This window comes from Paramisgurnus dabryanus, chromosome 7 (genome assembly GCF_030506205.2).
Source record: "Paramisgurnus dabryanus chromosome 7, PD_genome_1.1, whole genome shotgun sequence".
In the NCBI taxonomy this organism is placed as follows: Eukaryota; Metazoa; Chordata; class Actinopteri; order Cypriniformes; family Cobitidae; genus Paramisgurnus; species Paramisgurnus dabryanus.
Window position 1 is genome coordinate 20447172 of NC_133343.1, and position 20060 is coordinate 20467231.

The window sequence follows — 20060 nt, forward strand, 5'->3', positions numbered from 1 at the left end:
GCTGGAGGTGTGAAATCGCAGGCTGCTTATTAAGTTAAATAATAGAACTGGGTCAGAAGCTGATCTCACATCAGGATGAAGGTACTGTAATTAAAAGTGTTTGATAAACAGAATATTTATTAGTGTGGGATGCACCTCAACAAAGAGTGTTTCCCCAGAACCCCTCAGCCCTTATCAGTTGCCAACCACCAACCACGTGTGTGTTTTCAAACTGTGAGAATTATTCAGGAAATTGGAGGAAAATCGAATTGTTTACCATGCCTATCATGGCTCAAGTATAAAGGTATGTACCAGCATGCATGAAAAATTCATAAGTTGGAGAAAGTGTGAGATTGAAAAAGTCATCAGTATTAAGGCGCATGAAATAAATCAATCCACCAACACAACCCCCGACCTGCGCCACAAAACCCCCCTAGACACACATGACCGACTACCTGCTGTGTGCTGTAGGTATACATTATAAACATGACAGACCGTTTGACACTATATTATTTTTTTATCCATACATCCTTCATTACTCATCCCTTTAATGTAATACTGTACGTTCCATAACTTCCTGTACATCTGTCTATTATAACCACTCTTGTTTTTCCCAAATTTCTCTCTTCCCCACATCGACGTATTCAAACCTTTTATGTTCATTTCTAGCTTCTCTAGCTCCATTCACTTTTTCCCCTTCCTTTTATCTAAAAAGGTCAACTGTATAATTTTTTCAATGTAAACATACTTTCTCCTATGACAAGTCAATATGAATTGCCATTTGAAACCATTTTACTGTACTTTGGTAATGTGTCTTATTTCCGAAACAAAAATATATTTAATAATCATATGGGATTATCATTGATTTCAACCAAACTGAATATTATAAATAAATTTAAAGGGATACTCCAGCCAAATATCAAAATTACCCCAACGTGTACTAACCTGTAAGTAATCCAAGATACATATGTCCATCATCTTTCAGACAAGCACATTTTGAGTTATTTTAGAAAATGTCCCAGCTTTGTCCCAAACTTTATAATGGTAGAAAACAGGGATCAGGGAACAACTTCTGACTTTAAACCCCCCAAAACTACTTGTCTTCTACAAAAAATCCATATCCATATTTCAAACTTTTTAAATTGCAATGGCGCCATCACGAGATCGCATGAGTCCAAGATGGTGCCGTTACCGAAAGCAAGTTATTATGGTTTAAAATATGTATTTTACAAAATCGCATCGATTACTCGATGAGTAAAATTAATAATAATACAATTAATAAAAGACCCTTTATTAACCCCTTGGAGCTGTGTGGATTACTTCTGTGAAGGATGGATGCACTTCTTTGGGCTTCAAAGTCAGACGTTGTTCCCTGATCCCTCTTTTCTCCCATTATAAGCTTGGCAAGGACATTTACTAAAATAAATCCAAATTTGTTTGTCTGAAAGATGATGGGTATATGTATTTCAGATTGCTTGAGGGTAAGCATATGATGGGGTAATTTTGATATGTGGCAACAATTAGGAAACAATCATCATTTTTGTATTTCAGTTTGATGACGTTAGTGCCACAGTCATCGCCTTCTAAATCATCTCATGTTATTGTCTTCACATTTTTTCTAGCTATAAGCTTTTTATTTCTCCACACGCACCCCAGAATTATTTATTCATCTAATTTCGTTAATAAGCCACTTTGCTGTTCTTGCCTATCCTCTCCATTTCTATTCCTCCTTTTCAACTCGCCCTCATTTTACTTATTCTATCATTTATTCTTTCCACTGTGCGGCGTGGTCATCATTAATGAGTCATTTAGCTGTCTAAACACGGCCATTCAATCATTTCCTACTGATATTATTCACCTCAGCGGCTGAATCTAATGAATATGAATGGGGTCGTAGTGTTAGAGACTCTTCAAAGGATTCAAGCTTCAGCAACCAGTGACATAAGCAGCAAGATTCACATTTAATACTAGATGACTAATCTGCAGTCATAGCCGAACTGCACTTTGCTCAGACAGACAACAAAAATGTTTCTTTATTCATTTAGTTTTTTTATCTAGTCGCAACAGCATAACATTTTGTCAAATAAAAGTTTGTCACATTTTACAAACCTGGTTCAGATCTGATTTGTTTTAAGAGTCGTAAACAACTCAGATGTCTAGTATTTTTTTCAAGTGCGAAATACTTGTTTTCAAATATACTCCATACTCTACTTCCACCCTAAAAGCTATGCTTAGTCATTGTATAAGAAAGTCTCTTGGCACTGTGTGCTTACATAATTATGAAAGCACCTACAGTATGCATAATCCTTATATTTAACAAGTGGATCAGATTTCATCACTTACAAAATTGTAGTGTAAATAGTCAATACTAAAGATGAGTTTCGAAAGAAAAAAAAGAACAAAGAAAAGTAAAATTTTTATAAAGTACACCTTTGCATCTGAAGAGTTCATATTAATACCTCAGAGTTACATATTGGGACCAAATCAGTGGCGTAGCGTCTGGGCATGCAGGGTATGCACGTGCAAATGGGCCCACCCCACATTAAATTTAATTTTTAATTTTTTTAAATTACATTTTTTATTTGTGGCAGCAATAAATATATTTTTGCATGCATATCATGTGTAGTGATTTCTTATTTCTCCGTAATGTCTAATTTCTCTGTCATTTCTTGTTTGCGTTTATTATTATTTTTGCACTCCGCGGCTGCCGTAGACTACTACGGCATAATTTTTTTACATGACGCAAAAAAAAGAAAACACAGTGTGAGAGGTTACTATAGCGACTATCTACATGAACATTAAGGATGGACAAATATAAACATAAAAGTGGGGCCTTAAAGAGAAAAGAGAAGGCGGAGAAGTTAGTCACAAGTCAAAAACCCAAAACATTTCGTTCCCTTTCAGTCGGTCACTACGACGTCACGTCGTGACCGACGAATTGGGAACTCGCTTAGAGAGACCAATCTGCTTCGAATACTACTAAAATGCCAATGAACTTGGCATTGAGATATTTGCATAATGCTGGCGCCGCCCCGCCAGGTGCGTATATAAGCAGCAGGTGCAAATAGGGAAATTAGCTTTTTATCGCTTCGAAAGCCGGCAGTATCTGCTACTGAGAAGCTACTTTACTCTGTTGGGATTCGATTGCTGAAGTTGGTTGGACTAGCAGTACCACAGCGGACGCTTCGCTTATTCCACGGCTCTACATCTGTTTGTTTGTTTTGAGTTTAGTGTGTGCGTTGCCCTTCCCTGTGCGCATCATCAACTGAGCATCTGAGTGAATTTCCCTAAAAGAGTGATACGAGAGAGCTTTGCGCCTTGTTAAAGGCAGCCACTCTCTCGTATATCCAGAGATCAGCGTCCTTTTCAGGATGGCTTTTCGTCCGTGCGATCTTGGGTGCGGCAAGTACATGGGTCCGAAGGACGGTCACGAGCGTTGTCTTTCGTGCTTGGGCATCGAGCACGCAGAGGCGGCGTTTGCTGGGGATAAGTGTTCTCACTGCGAGAAGATGTCCCTTGTGGATTTGCGGAGACGGTTGTCTTTCCTTCGGGAAAAACGCAACCCTCGTCATGCGAGTGCTGAGCGCCGCCACGGAGCGGCTGTTAAGCTCTCAAAGGACGACCTCCGCATCACTGTGCTGAGCCGGTCGTGCTTGCAGACAGTCGTCCGGTTTAATGGGCGCTGCCCACCAGGCATGTGGAGAGGCGGCTTCAGCCCAGCACGCAATGGCGTTGCTGCAGGTTCACCAAGCGAAGGCCTTGAGGGATCTGCACGAGGGAGGACACGACTCGCCTGTCCTTTCGGAGCTCCGGGCTGCCACTGATTTGGCTCTTCGCGCTACGAAGGTGACAGCGCAGGCGATTGGTCGTGCCATGTCCACGATGGTGGTCCAGGAATGCCACTTATGGCTATGTCTGGCGGACATGTCGGATGCGGAGAAGAACAAGTTCTTGGACGCTCCAGTGTCCCAGACTGGTCTTTTCGGTGAGTCGGTGGAGTCTTTCGCCCAGCAGTTCTCCGCCGCCCAGAAGCAGACGGAGGCGATCGCCCAGATCATGCCCCGGCGCAAGCGATCTGCATCTCACCCCCCAGCGCCGGCTGCCCCGTCTGCTCCTCGCCGAGGGCTTCCTGCGGCGGCTGCCTCCACCCCCCTCGCTAGAATATCTTCCAGGCCACGGAGGGGGACCAGCGGCAAACGGAAGTCGAAGCGGCCCTGAGACGGGCGACCTGGGGTCGAATGGGATCACTCTACGGGAGACAGTGATGGCATCGCTCCCTCCACCGGTAGAGGGCCGTGTGGAGAATCTTTGGTTTCGTTTTGTTTCTGTTCCGCCGGCTTCTCAGCCGGCACCCACAAAACCACAAAAAGAGTGCATTCCTATTCCTTCTCCAGAGGATCGAGAGAGATGTGAGCGGGCATTCACATGCTTTTCCTCCCTCTCCTCTATCGCCAGCGGGTGTCCTGAGGAGTCCGAGCTCTCCGCTGAGGAGATTGGACCACCAGCACCCTCATCGGAGTCTGCGCTCTCCGCTGAGGAGACCAGACGACCGTCACCCTCAGGGGGCTCAGGTCAGTGTCACACACACACATACTGTAGATACTTATGCTGTCACAGCAGACGTACCGGCAGTACCACCTGTCTCGCTTCCCCACCCCACCGCGGGTACACCGGTAGTGCCGTTAATTCCCCTCGTACGGTCCCTGGGGGCTTGGCTTCAGCTTCCCAGCCCGTCTCGTTGGGTTTTACGCACTGTCCGCCTCGGTTACGAAATACAATTCAACCGGCACACACCCAAATTCTCGGGCATTCGTTTCACCACGGTGAAAGCGTCCGATGCACATGTACTGCGTGCAGAGGTCGGAGTCCTGCTGGCGAAGGACGCGATCGAGTCGGTCCCTCCAACCGAGATGAGGTCGAGTTTCTACAGCCCGTATTTCATAGTACCCAAAAAAGGCGGTGGGCTACGACCGATCTTGGATTTGCGCGTTCTGAACAAATCTCTGCAGAGGAGGTCTTTCAGGATAATAACACCGAAGCAAATATTTAATTCAATTCGCCCCCAAGATTGGTTTGCGGCAATAGACCTGAAAGACGCGTACTTCCATGTGTCCATTCTCCCTCGTCACAGACCGTTTCTCCGGTTCGCATTCGAGGGCTGGGCATACCAGTACAAAGTTTTACCATTCGGGCTGTCTCTCTCTCCCCGTGTGTTCACGAAAGTAGTGGAGGCGGCGTTAAAACCCCTCAGAGAGAGCGGTGTTCGCATATTGGCTTACCTCGACGATTGGCTTATAATAGTGCATTCTCGGCGGACGCTTTGCGAGCACAGAGATTTAACGCTTCGGCATCTCGCCCGTTTGGGTCTTTGGGTCAACTGGGAAAAGAGCAAACTCTGCCCCACGCAGAGGATCTCTTTTCTCGGTATGGAACTGGACTCGATCGATTTATCGGCGCGTTTGACAGAAGAGCGCGTCCAGTCAATTCTGACTTGCCTCGGTTCATTTCGAGGGAAGAATGCGGTCCCGCTGAAACAATTTCAGAAGCTCCTGGGGCATATGGCAGCAGCAGCGGCCGTGACACCGCTCGGACTGCTCCATATGAGACCGCTTCAGCGTTGGCTTCACGATCGAGTCCCGAGGAGAGCGTGGCGCGCCGGCATTCATCGTGTAGCTATTACACCTGCATGTCGCCTAACATTCCCCCCGTGGTCGGACCCCGCGTTTCTCAGGTCCGGTGTGTCCATGAGACAGGTCTCTCGGCATGCTGTTGTCCACACAGATGCGTCCGACGACGAGCTTATAGCTTCAGGGTTGTGGACAGCACCCCAGTTGCACTGGCATATCAATTGCCGAGAGTTGTGGGCGGTATATCTGGGACTTGTACGCTCCGCTACGGAGCTGCGAGGGAAGGATGTACTAGTACGCACCGACAACACTGCGACCGTTGCGTATATCAACCGTCAAGGCGGTTTGCGCTCCCGTCACCTGTCGCATCTCGCTCGTCATCTCCTCCTTTGGAGTCAGAAGCATCTGAGGTCCCTTCGTGCCATTTACATCCCGGGCTCACTCAATACAGCGGCAGACTCCCTTTCTCGAGCTGCGCGCCCCGGCGAATGGCGACTCCACCCCCAGACGGTCCAGCTAATTTGGAAGAAGTTCGGTCGTGTGCAGATAGATCTGTTTGCGACGCCGGACAATACCCACTGTCGCCTATTTTATTCACTAACCGAGGGCAGCCTCAGCGTGGACGCATTGGCACACAGCTGGCCTCGGGGGATGCGCAAATACGCATTCCCCCCAGTGAGCTTAATCGCACAGACACTGTGCAAAGTCAGGCAGGACGAGGAGAGCCTTTTACTGATCGCCCCATACTGGACGAGCAGGAATTGGTTTCCAGAACTAATGCTCCTCGCGACAGCCCCTCCCTGGCGGATTCCCCTGAGGAAGGACCTTCTTTCTCAAGGAGGGGGCAGATTATGGCACCCGCGCCCCGACCTGTGGGATCTCCATGTGTGGTCGTTGAGCGCACGCAAGGTTCAGGTGATTTACCACAAGCGGTATCTAACACAATCGACGCGGCATGAGCTCCGTCCACAAGACGGGCTTACGCGTTTAAATGGAACCTTTTCGTCACCTGGTGCTCTTCGCAACGCGAGGACCCCAGAGAATGCCCTATTAACATCGTGCTTTTATATCTTCAACATAGGTTAGACGGTAGGCTGTCACCCTCCACCTTTAAAGTTGATATCGCTGCTATTTCTGCTCATCACTCACTTATCAACGGCAGATCAGTTGGCCAGCATGATTTGGTTATTAGATTTTTAAGAGGCGCTCGTAGGCTAAACCCCTCGCGCACTCCTTTTATTCCTCCCTGGGACCTGTCCATGGTGCTGAAAGCACCTCAGGCCCCCCCGTTCGAGCCTTTGCAGTCTGCGAGTCTGAAGCTTTTGTCAATGAAAGCTCTGACCCTGCTAGCATTGGCCTCAGTGAAGAGAGTAGGGGATTTACATGCATTCTCTGTTGACGATTCGTGCCTTCAGTTTGGTCCTGCTGCCTCGAGTGTAACATTGAGGCCCAGACCAGGCTACGTGCCCAAAGTTCCCACCACTCCTTTCAGAGATCAGGTGGTGAGCTTTCAAGCGCTGCCCCCGGAGGAGGCAGACCCAACCATGGCTTTGTTGTGCCCCGTACGCGCACTGCGATTCTACGTGGACCGCACGCAAAGCCTCAGGACCACAGACCAGCTCTTTGTTTGTTATGGTGGCCAGCAGAAAGGGAAAGCTGTCACTAAGCAGAGGATGTCTCATTGGATAGTTGATACTATCGCCCTGGCTTATAATCTTCAGGGTATTCCTTGCCCCTTTAATTTGAGAGCGCACTCCACACGGAGTGTTGCCTCATCTTGGGCTCTCGCTCGTGGTTCCTCGCTAACAGACATCTGCAGAGCTGCTGGTTGGGCGACACCTAATACGTTCATTAGATTCTACAGTGTTCGTATCGAGCCTGTATCCTCTCGTGTTCTTTCCTCATCAGGGGGAGCACGGAGAGCAGTCTCGCAGGTCGGCTTGCAGCCTCCATTTGATGCTTCATAACTGTGTCAGTATGGAAAGCCTTCAGAGCAAAAATGCGTAATGGTTTGAATTGTTCTTCCTCCGTTGCCTTGGCAGCCTTTGTTGCGGAGAATTGGCTGTCAGCCTTCACTAGCTGCATCCTCGCGAACCTACAGGTTGGCTCGGGCTCCACATTGTGTCCCACCGGGTTCCTTTGTGAGTATTTTTCCGTGGGGTTAATCCTACCAGCCCACGTTTCCCTTAGCAGAGCACTGCTTTGCTTACACAGCCACGGCTGTCTTTATTCTTATCGTCCACCATTAGCCCTTAAGAGGGGCGGTGGCTTCCGCAGCGTTCCTATCCCGCTCAGGTAGGGCGCTTCCCAGTCGCTGGCACTTCTGTGGGGTTAAAGGAACATCTAGTGCCCGGCCTTTCTGCCCTATCCTATTTCTCCATTCCCTAAGGGGATTTGGAGGGTTTTTCTGCAGACACTGGAAGAGGTCAGCCCCTAGTGGCGTTTTGGTAGGGATTCCCAATTCGTCAGTCACGACGTGACGTCGTAGTGACCGACTGAAAGGGAACGTCTCGGTTACGGATGTAACCCTCGTTCCCTGAAGGAGGGAACAGAGACGTCACGTCCTGTCGCCACTGGTGCTGCCACCTGCTGTTACGGCCGGTCACACTTTCCGGCTTTCTCAGCAATAAAAGAAGCTAATTTCCCTATTTGCACCTGCTGCTTATATACGCACCTGGCGGGGCGGCGCCAGCATTATGCAAATATCTCAATGCCAAGTTCATTGGCGTTTTAGTAGTATTCGAAGCAGATTGGTCTCTCTAAGCGAGTTCCCAATTCGTCGGTCACGACGTGACGTCGTAGTGACCGACTGAAAGGGAATGAGGGTTACATCCGAGACGTTTTTCTTTATTTAAATCTACCCTTTAAAATGAAAAAGTAATGTAAAATAACTTGACTACCTTATTAAAAGTATATGTTGTTAACAGACCTGTGCGCCACAGTTAACAGTGCCAATGGGCAAGGTTGGGGAGGGGGGCTTTGGCTTAAGGGGGCCCATAAAATGTTTTTTGCATATGGGCCCGGGACTCACTTGCTACGCCACTGGACCAAATCTATACTTATCTGTACCTAAATGGTACAAATTAGGATATTTTCAAAGGGTACTGCGCCAGTGACAGCTAAGGACCATTTTTTTACCATTTTTTTCTGACAGTGTGTGAAGAAAGCTTTACAGTCGGATGTGAACACCATACAGATTACCCTCAGAAGACCTTTGTTTGTCATCGTGGAGTTATTTTGTGAAGGATGGATGCACATTTTTTGGACTTGAAGGATGTGGACCCTGTAACTTTACATTTGATTAACTGAAACATCTTAAACATTTTCAAAAAAACAAACAAAAAAACTGAAAATGTGTTCGTCTGAAAAACAATGGACATATGCATCTCGGACAACCTGGGGGTGAGTAAATCATGGGTTTAATATCATTTTCCCTTTAAACTCTACCTAAAAGAGATTTTATACATCAGCAACAAGCCACCTGAAAATAAAACGGTTAAGATAAATTTGTGTAATCTGTAATTCTCTCAGAATCTTGTGGTGACTGGTGTATTGTAGTGTGGTTTTTACAGTAAACCTATAAATATTAAGAAATAAAAAATAGTCTGATGTGACAAAAAACAAGGAACCTTTGCAGGAGAAACAAAACATCACATGATAATATATATCACATGTGCACTGGACTGTGAAAACCTTTGAATACCTCAGGGGAAAAATCCATCCTTACCATGCCGAAGGGGACACACGAGCTTCATGCATTATTCAGAGAACATGATTCAGTGTTTTCAGGCCCGTCTCTAATATTAAATGACAAGATCAATATAAAACCATCATTACAGTTATAAAAGAGTAGTGTACGTGAACCAGGATAATCAAATGGCATTTATCCAGTGGCAGTATGGAAAAATAACTTTGAGTTAAATAATATTTTTGTATTAAATTACATTTTTTTTATGCTAGACAGACTTGAATAAGCTATGATAACTGTTACCTGTGTACTTCGATGAAGTAGGATTTTAGAGTTACATAATATGTTGCCTAGGCCTCTAGCAGAATAACCTTGACCGATCAGTCAACCATCAGTTTCATTTAAATCCCACATCACATCTGTTCCTTAAACTCTTTGATGTATAGAAGGCTACTCTCTTACTAACATAAACAACATTACATAAATGACTTACTCAAGATTGGCTGTTGTCAAAATGAAAGAGCTTATTCATAGATTCATGACTTTGCATCAGGTACTAACAATATGAATCAAAGTATTACAGACCATCAAATTACACCTAATGGAATATTTCACAAGAAATGCCATATCCAGCAAGGATCCAATTTTTGGACAGTTTTCCGTATGAAAGAGCCATTTAGCTGCACTTAACCTGCTGCACACGCAGCTCCGTCTGATTCCATTTCAGTCCATTTAGTCCTTTCTACCCTACACAGATTTGCCTTTAGCTCTTTAGTGTTTCGTATTTGATCTGACTTTGTGAAAGCTTTCGAGTTATCGTCCAGAAAGGATGCAAAGATCACTTCAGGTTCCTGCGGTATACATTTAGAACTACTTGTTATAACAAAAGGTTACCAAAAGGTTGTCTACGGTAAGGATTAAATGGCTTTGTGCTCAAGACCCTATAGTAACCGAAAAGCAAGCGAGAAATCATGGTATACCTTTACAGCAAAAATACTTAACTGAAATCAATCAAAATGACCCAGAATGCAATACAAACTATGATATTGTAGTTTTATACTGCTAAATTTACATTGACTTCCTACAAGTTTCATGAACAGCTCAGTTAACATCACTACATTATTTATTTGTTGGTACGTTTCAGCAGGGTGCTTAGTTCTGAAGGAGACAAGAAGAGACGGCATTGAGAGATCTTTCCTTTCTGACATGTTGTAATTTTGATCTTCAAAATTTTTAGACGTGGGTTATAAAGAGTGTTGCTGATAAATTGTAAGGCATCTGAAGTTCTTTGCAAATATTAATCTGAGAACCAAAATCTGAGATGTTGAATAATTCACAAAGTTCGGTATACGATATACAGTATATGGACTTTCAGATCTGTTGCTTAAATAAATCACTGCCCACAGACACTGACTGACAGAGCCGGCATACAGATCGATACAAATAGATCAAAGATTTTAGGCATGTGTTAACTAAAGTGTCTCTCAGTTTAATCTGAAGTCCAGAAGTTTGTTTCTTTTATTCAGCCTGGCACAAAAGTGTCAAACTTGTCTCAAGGATGATTGGTGAATGCTAACTCAGATATCATGCAGCACTGCAAAAGGACTTTTAATGCTTAGATGTGTCTGTTAGCAGGATAAGCAGGATAAGACGGAGAGTTGTCCTGATCTGTATCTTATGGGATCCTCAAAACTCTCTTAAGTCGATTAAAAGAAGCAATGTAAATGATCAGACATGTAGATTAAACTATCATTGTGTCAGTTGAACAAACAGACCCTTTTCATCTTTGGGAAGCTGAACACACTAAAATTAACTATACAATATTAAAGGCAATGTGATGCATAAGGTTATATATACTGATAACAGCACATAATTCCTCTAATGCTGAAGGAATTAAAATATAAACTAAAACGTTTATAACTCATTTTCGCTTGCAAAACCTAATAACTTCTCCCATAACTAATATGATGATTTTACATGATTCTCTTGAATATGGATGATGCCATTTTTTAAAAAGCAGTTGTATAGTGCCATCTGTGGGTGAGTCTAACAGCACTACATTTTTTTTCTTCATTTAGCTTGTCTTAATAATTTCTAATAAGAAATGTAAAAATGTCAAAATTTTCGTAATCAGTACATTATATAAAAACCTGGCTCGTAGGGGACCACTTTAAGTGCTACAGTTTAGCACTTAGCACCTTTGTAGAACCACACTCTAAAAATGGCTGGGTTATTTTTGACCCGTAATGGGTAAAAAAAATAACCCAGCCATTTTTAAAGTGCATATGTGACCCTGACCCTGGACCACAAATCCAGTAATAAGGGTGAATTTTTTGAAAATGAGATTTATATATCATCTGAAAGCTGAATAAAGAAGTTTTTCATTGATGTACAGTATGGTTTGTAAGGATGGGAGAATATTTTGCCGTGATAGAATTTGAAAATCTGGAATATGAGGGTGCCAAAAAATCTAAATGTTGACAAAATTGCCTTTAAAGTTGTCCAAATTAAGTGATTAGCAACACTAATTACTGATAAATACTTATTTGATATATTTATAATAGTATATTTACAAAATATCTTCATGAAACATGATCTTTACTTATTATCATAATGCAGTGGTTCTCAAACTGGGGGCTGTGTCCCCGAAGGGCCCTGAGACGGTGCCAGGAGGGCCCTAATGTTATGACATTTTATAAAATACATGAATTTATCATAAATTCTGTGTAATTAAATCTCAGAAAAATAAGGCTATACTAACCAACAGCACTACATTGTATCTTTTAAAGGTCCTGTTTTACCTGATACCATCTTTCAAACTTTAGTTTGATGTGTAATGTTGCTATTAGTGCATAAATGATACCTTCAAATGATAAAGCTCAAAGTTCAATGCCAAGTGATATATTTTCTTTAATAGAATTCCTCTTATAATAATACAGTGAACTGCCGATTTTGACTACAGCCCTCTACTTCCAGGTTAATTGACGTCAATGTTAGAGTTAAACTCCGCCCGCAGGAATACATCAGTCGCAAGCTAAGCTCAAACAGCTCTGCTAAGCTAAGCTGCTGTCGAATCACAACACACTAAACAAACAACACAATCAGAACTCATTACGTATATCTAAAGGAAGGACTTTTTAGAACAAGGAAGACATCAGCCTGTTTTTAGGACAAGGAAAACAGGGGTATAGAGTACTGCGTTTTTTTACACACAAAACATGAACATGTTATATTGCGCACCATAAACACAATCAAAGCTTCAAAAACACAGGAAAAACTTGACCTTTAATAGTTTTGTGTCATTCAAATTTTACGTTTTGGAATGTTTTATGTCATACATTTTCTTTGGGGGATGCACCGTTTACATAAAAAAACCTATAGACGGTTTTAGCAGTAACAACATAAACAAGCGGCTGTCATGGTCCGCACGTAACTTCCGGTAAACTCTGTTAAGAACAGAGGTGTAAAAAGTACTCAAAAATGTTACTCAAGTGAAAGTACAAGTACTGAGTGTAAATTTTACTCAATTAAAAGTAAAAGTATCTGGCCAGAATCATACTTGAGTAAAAGTAAAAAGTACCACATTAAAATTGTACTTGAGTATTAAAAAAGTAAAAGTAACAGGAAAATTTTTAACTACAGATTCTTGTTTAAGCTTTTAATCTCTAAAAACATGAAGTGAATGCACCATATACAGGGTTTTATCCTGCTTTACAACTGTTGTATTTAATTGTATTTCATTATCAAACTATAAAACAACCTAATTTCTAGGGGTGGGCAAAAAAATCAATTCTTAGATGAATCGCAATTCGGACGTGGGCCGATTCTGAATCGATTCACAAATGTCAAGAATCGATTCTTAAATGTTAGTTTACAAAATAACGTCACGTTATCAGAACCAAAAGGCGGAACTCAACTGGGGGAGCGCTGATGCACACGGACAACTTAAGAGAGCGCGCACTGTACGAGCGCATAGCGGAGCTTACAAGAGCAGAAGAGAAAGAACACTTTAAGTGCTTGTAGGACTATACTGCATATATCTCTACATTGAATTTAGGGCTGTCACCATTACTCTATTCTTTTTGAGGAGTTTTAAAAAAAAATCCATGAGTACATGTTGAGTACTCCTTAAAATAGCGGAGATGCGGTTTAGTGAAACAAACAGTATCAGAATACAAATCAGCGTAGCCAGTGGCGTGTTTACCATTTTGGGGGCCCTAAGCAAAGTCCAAGGACGTGGGGCCCCCCATGCCCCAACATTAAGAAATTATTGGTTTAAAAATACAAATAGTGCCCATTGTCTTATTCAAAAGAATAAAGAATCATTATCTGTCAAAAACATAAAGGTCTTGGTTTTACCGCAGTGGTTTCCAAACTTTTTCCAAAAGGCCTCCCTTTTGTACAGAAATATATTTTTAAGCCTATCTCAGATATATCCTTTGCTGGCAAATTCCTTATAGGATGTATTTAAAATGATGTAATTAATACAGTACTGCAACTTCAGTGTGTGATCTTAAAAAAAAAATAAGAAAAAAGCGGAATGCTTACCACGCAGACTTTTTATAACTCTGCAATCATTAAATAAAAAATCATTAAATAAGTTAACCGCTTGTGGACAGTAGGGGGCCCCCCAAGCCCGTGGGGCCCCAAGCAATTGCGTGGTTTGCGTGGTGGGTAAACACGCCACTGAGCGTAGCGCTGCCTCTCTCTCCCTCTCGTTTGCTCGCTCACACACACCGTGCGTGTGAATCAGCAACTGCGTGAGGCAAGAATGCGCATCCATGTGAATTTTGGAAGTTAAAGACGACTGAGCTGCAGTGGCATGGCAAAACACATTTCGAAGAAAGGCGCAGCAACTCAAAAAGACCTGCATGTTTCACAATTACTCCAAAAGACCATAATGACAATTTTGCGCGTGGAGCAGCAGTTGTGCGATCTACCGGCATTGCCTTTGCGATCGACGTATTGGACACCCCTGCCCTAAACCATCCGCTGACTGTTTAGATATAACATGAATATACTTCTGTAAAAATATGCACATAGTTTGTTATTCAGTCGCTGGGTGCGCTGCATTATATAAATACAGTAATACTGCCAATCACTGTGTATAATGATGATGATTAGACGCTTAACGTTTGTGGAAGTTAATGCCGGTTAACATATAGAATTAATATGTCACGTTAAATTAATATTTTTACTGGTTTTAATGTCTTACAACAGAAACAGGACATGTATGTATATAAGAATGACATTATTTATCCCTAGTTGCATTAAAGTACAGTATATGACAGTTCAGAGACTAGCAAAAGCGCAAACATTAACCTGGCTTTGAAAGCAATGCGACGTAATGACGTCACAGATATGCAAATTAGTACATCAAGAATCGATTCTGAATCGAATCGGGACCCTAAGAATCGATTCTGAATCGATTCATGAGGGTCCAAGCGATTCCCACCCCTACTAATTTCAGTATGCAACATGCTACTCAAAGTTGTGAAACCTCGAATTTAACTAAAGCAGAAGCTGATTTTCAAAATTGAGTATCAAGCATCTCACAGACAGCCAGTGCAGAAAGAGTTGTATTAGTTCTTGTTCACACTGTCAGTCCAAATCTGATTTTGGTACATATTCGATTGGAACCCAATCACATTTAGAACGTGTGAACGGCCAAAAACCACATGTAATCTGTTTTTTTCTTTTCTGTTTCAAGCTATATCCAGAGGTGGTTTGGAATACTTTTCAAATCACATTTCCAGAAATACATTTAAGTCTGACCGCTCTGATCGTATTTTTGTAGCTTTTCGGTTACGTCATGCTGTTGCGTCACGTAAAATGTAAAACAGGATTGTTGTGCCAGTGTGACGTCATTGCCATAGACACAGTGCAGATAATCCAGAAAATGGCAAAGCCCTACAGGACGCACAGATCGGATCTAAACAGTTGTGATACACAATGTGGACAGTGAGTCTGTCCAGTCAGACATGCAACAAAATCAGATTTGGACTGACAGCGTGAACAAGGTCTTAGTCTTGATAGAGAGGCTGCAAATAGCAGGGAACGTGAGCAGAGACTTCCTGGTGTCTGAAACTCAGGCCAGATATCCATCCAACTCTTTGCTGGCTTAATGTGTTGTCGGTTTCAAAGAAGCGAAAAAATCTTCATCCGACGAGCCCACTCGCGAGTCTCTAGCCCTTTCTCGGGCCGAGATATGGTCAACCCTTCCCGGATTTTTCCTTGGCCTTAGCTCAGGCACCTTAAAAAGTCCAGGGCGTTCGCCCTTCGGGTCCCTTATCCTACCCAAGAGGGCCTTTCCAACAAGCCACCCATGAGTCTCTAGCCATTTCCCCGGCCGTGATATGGTGGTCCTTTCCCCAATTTTTTCCACGACTGTAGCTCGGGCACCTTAAGTCCCCTCGGGTATAAGCGACCCAAAGGCATCCAAGCTACAGTCGTGGGAAAATCAGAGGAATGACCACTGTATCTCAGCCAGGGAAAGGGTAAGAGCGTCAGAATTGGCTCGTTGGAAAGGCCCTCTCAGGTAGGATAAGGGACCCGAAGGGCGAACACCCCGGACTTAAGGTGCCTGAGCTACAACCGTATGAATTTCAGGGAGTGGCAAGCTGTATCTCGGCCAAGGAAAATAAATAACATTTAAATTAAACTGGCTGTCAGCTCAATTGGTTTGGTAAGAGTAAGGGAAAATAGAATAAAGTGATCTCTAAAAAATAAGTACTTTTTGACTGTAAATAAAATTGTAAGGAGTAAAAAGTACTTTTATTTCTTAAAAAATTTAATTAAGTAAAAGTAAAAGTACTGATTTTAAATTGTACTAAAGTAAAGTAAAAATCCCCAAAAATAATACTTAAGTACAGTAATCAAGTAAAATTACTCAAGTACTTTACACCTCTGGTTAAGAATAAATAACAACAAAGTTCTTTAAACGTAGTTTATTTATATAATAAGCAAAAAAAAACAACACATAGATTACCCAGGAAACCAAAACATTTGTTATTTTCGACGAGGCATTTGTTCAAGAGATCAGTTTAGCAACTAGTCAGACCATAAAAAAAATGAAACCGGAAGTAAAGTTCGGATCCAGACGTGTATCGCGTCAGCGCACGTGCGTCCGATGAAACCGTCTATAGGCTACACTGTATTAATGGCAAGCTACAAATATACCTTTGCGAATTATGAGTGGCTTTGTGGTCCAGGGTCACATGGTTCTACAAAGGTATATGGCACTATATTTACGAGCCAGTGAACCACTTTATGTGCTATTTATCACTATTCTTAGTTTGTATTTAAGTTTTAAAAATGAACTTGAAATTGAACTTAAGTTTTTAATTCAGTGCACTGCAACAACTTCTTTTTTTTTTTTTTTTTACAAAAAAGACATATTCGAAGACATTTTAAGTTGTTTATCATTGAATATGTCACATTTTACACAGAGAATAATGGCTCAATATGGGGTTCATCTGTGTTTTCCAATTTATTACTTAAAGGGGTCATAGCGTGAAAATCTGACTTTTTCCATGTTTAAGTGCTATAATTTGGTCCACAGCAGAGTTGTAGAACTTAAAGGGACACTTCAACCATTTGCATTAAGCTTTGTATAGTAAGAACCCCAGTCATGTTTTTGAATGGTCATGCCTCATTTCCTCGGTTGCCACTGCGACAGGAGAAATACAGATTTCAGTGTTGCACTTCCTTCTTTCAATGATGTAAAAATCATCATTTTGCATCATTGAAAGAAGGAAGTCCAATATCTTTGTTGAGGGAGTGAGACTACAAACACCTCTTTTCTCAGTCAAATAGGCACCAAATTCTAAATGTATGTTACATTTTGACTACAAATATGACACACTTTCAATAAAGATTAATGTTTCTACGGGTGAAATGCTCCTTTAAGTATTTTAACTTTCTACATAAAAGTAAATTTTCAATTATTCGTATTTTATTAGTGTTTTTCTTTGGAAAACATACATTCCAAAACATATTATCATAATTTTTACTCCACTAAATTTCATAATTTCAAGTTTTTTGATTTATATTTAATATTTAAGTACATTAAACATCTAGTAATTTTTTGTACTTTTATTTAAGTAAAAATTATTTTCGTACTTTTACTCAAGAAAGTAAAAGTACACAATTTTTATGTAATTAGGGATTAAATCAATTTTAATATGCAATATATATTGAATACACAGTATGATTCTATGCTTTAGAATGTAGTAAACATTTTTTAGTAAAAAAAATAATTTTTTTCCCAAGTCAAACACTCTAATAAAGCACAGATTGATTGATTGATTGATACTTTATTTATCCGAAGGATATGCTTGGAAAATGTAACTAAAATACTTAAAGCCCCACTTTGTAGGATCTACTCCCATCTAGCGGTAAAAATCTATATGACAACCAACTGATTATTACGCTCTAGCCCCCACCATTCGGAACGCGTTTTAACTAGTACGGTGGCCCTGTCATGTCAAGGTTAACATGGCTTCCAGTAGCTAAAGCTAAAGCAATGAAAAAAATGAACAATTTGCAATCGTGTGATCCGTCAAAGCACACAGATTTATGTTAAACATGTAAAAAGTCTGATTGTCATGATATGTCCGCTTAAAATCACATACAAAAAACAACCATAAACGTAGCTTAGACACTCCTTTTTCATCCACGCGAGGAAAAATATCACAGGGGCTGTTACACTTGGTATTTAGATGTGTTTTCGTCGATCAGATCACAAGTGGACGAAGAGACACATTACGTTTACACTTGGTGTTTAAATCCGTCTCTTTTTGTCCATTTTCGACCGCTTCTTTCCAGATTACTGAGGAGATGGTCTGTGGACGAGACCCTCTCCTGTCATTTAATCATGAGCTGGAGTAATCACAGGTTTAAATGGACGCGAAACTAATATGTCAGAGTCCAATGCTTATGTTTTAAGTAAACGTTACATGTCCGTGTATATGTAAGAGTTTTCTCTGATATTGGTGAAATAAGATTGCACAACTTTCACACGCTTGTAAAATGAAACGAACGATGCGCAGATCAGCGGCGTTTTATCAATGAAAGGCTAAAAATATCGCTGTCACCGTGTGTGTGCTAGAGGTCAGAAAATATGAAAAACATTTATCTCAGTACCTCAGATTACATAAATGGGCGGAGAGACGGCGTGTGGCGGTTCGAGCACACAAAACCACATGCGTGGTTACACTAACTGCATAACCATGCTATAGTTAGCCAAGGAACTATAAAACTTCAAGTTTACAACATAGACTGTATAGATGCAAACGAATATGCTGAATTACCTGTGGAGAAGATAGAAAGTAGCAACTTCAGTGTCCCTTGAGCCCCATCTTGGAAAACTAACTCCAATATTGACTTTGGTCTTGATGTTTTTTTCTGTCGCGTTGTCGTTTAAAATCCCCGTTTCGCTTCCTTGGCGACTTGTTTTAATGTCCTCGAGAATATGTCTTCAACAGGCTTTCAAATCAAAGCATTAGATCGCAGGTAACACGGCGTGCGGCCGAAGGATTCAGTCTACGCAGGTCGCAGGCTGCATACGTCATCAAGCCTGGTTTATTTAAATTAACTGAGCATTACATTCGCAAGTCATAAGCATATTACATCAATTTACAATTAACTAAGAATAATTGTCAGCTTTATAATTGTTAATATTCTGAAATAAGTCTGTCTTGATGACGTATACCGCCTACACATGCAACCTCCGTGCAACCAGCGTGAGTGTAGTCTGAAAGCGCGAAAGGCGGAGCTTGAATTTCAGGAATGTCCCTCGTCGGCGAATGTATTTCAAAGATGGAGGCACAACATGGATTCAGCCAGTGAGCGATACGGCGGTATGTATTTTAAATAGCAGATTCTACACTTACGAGAATACTTTGATTAGTGGGGTGGAAGTAATTACACATGAATGAGCACATACTTTTGAAAGAAAACATGGGTTTTTGCTAAGAATTAACTAAAAGAAGTACACAGTGGAGCTTTAAGTATTATACACCTCTGGTCCACAGTGCTTCTGTCAACCTAGAAAATGTTAGAAACAACAACCCAGTAACTTTTTTTGGGTAAGCCATTCTTTGCAAGCATGTGAAAAGTTAGGTCACTTAGATTTTGTTTTGTGAGGTAGGTAGCAAGGCCAATTACAATAAAATGGCTCCTTAATCTACACCAGGGATGGGAAACTTCGGTCCTGGAGGGCCGGTGTCCTGCAGAGTTTAGCTCCAACTTGCCTCAGCACACCTGCCTTAAAGTGCGTGTTGCAGGTTAACCACCACTGTCGATTAATGGGTACATAAATCACTCAAGATATGTGTATAATTTTTAAAATGTCTCAAAAATGGTCTTAAAGACCACTTTTTTTACGTTTTTGGTATTAACGGTTATTTTAACGCAATTCTGCGATGACGTCACGTTGGGGAGAAGTGGAGAAAGACTCAGCCAGAGCCATAGAGATAGATGAGACATTTATTGCTGTTTAATACTTACGTATATAATTTGGAAATCATATATACATCGTAGGAAATATATAATGTGTTATACTGCAAAGTTACCATGCTAATTATTATTTATGATATATGTGGAGATAAATAAAACTTCGCAAATCTGCTGATTTGATCCATTCATGTCCTGACCACCAGGCTAGAGATTTTTAAACATCCTTAATCCACACTTACTAGTCTATCAAATAATATCTCAAATATATTGTTTTGTGAAATAAAAGGATGCTTTGTTATATTGTTTAT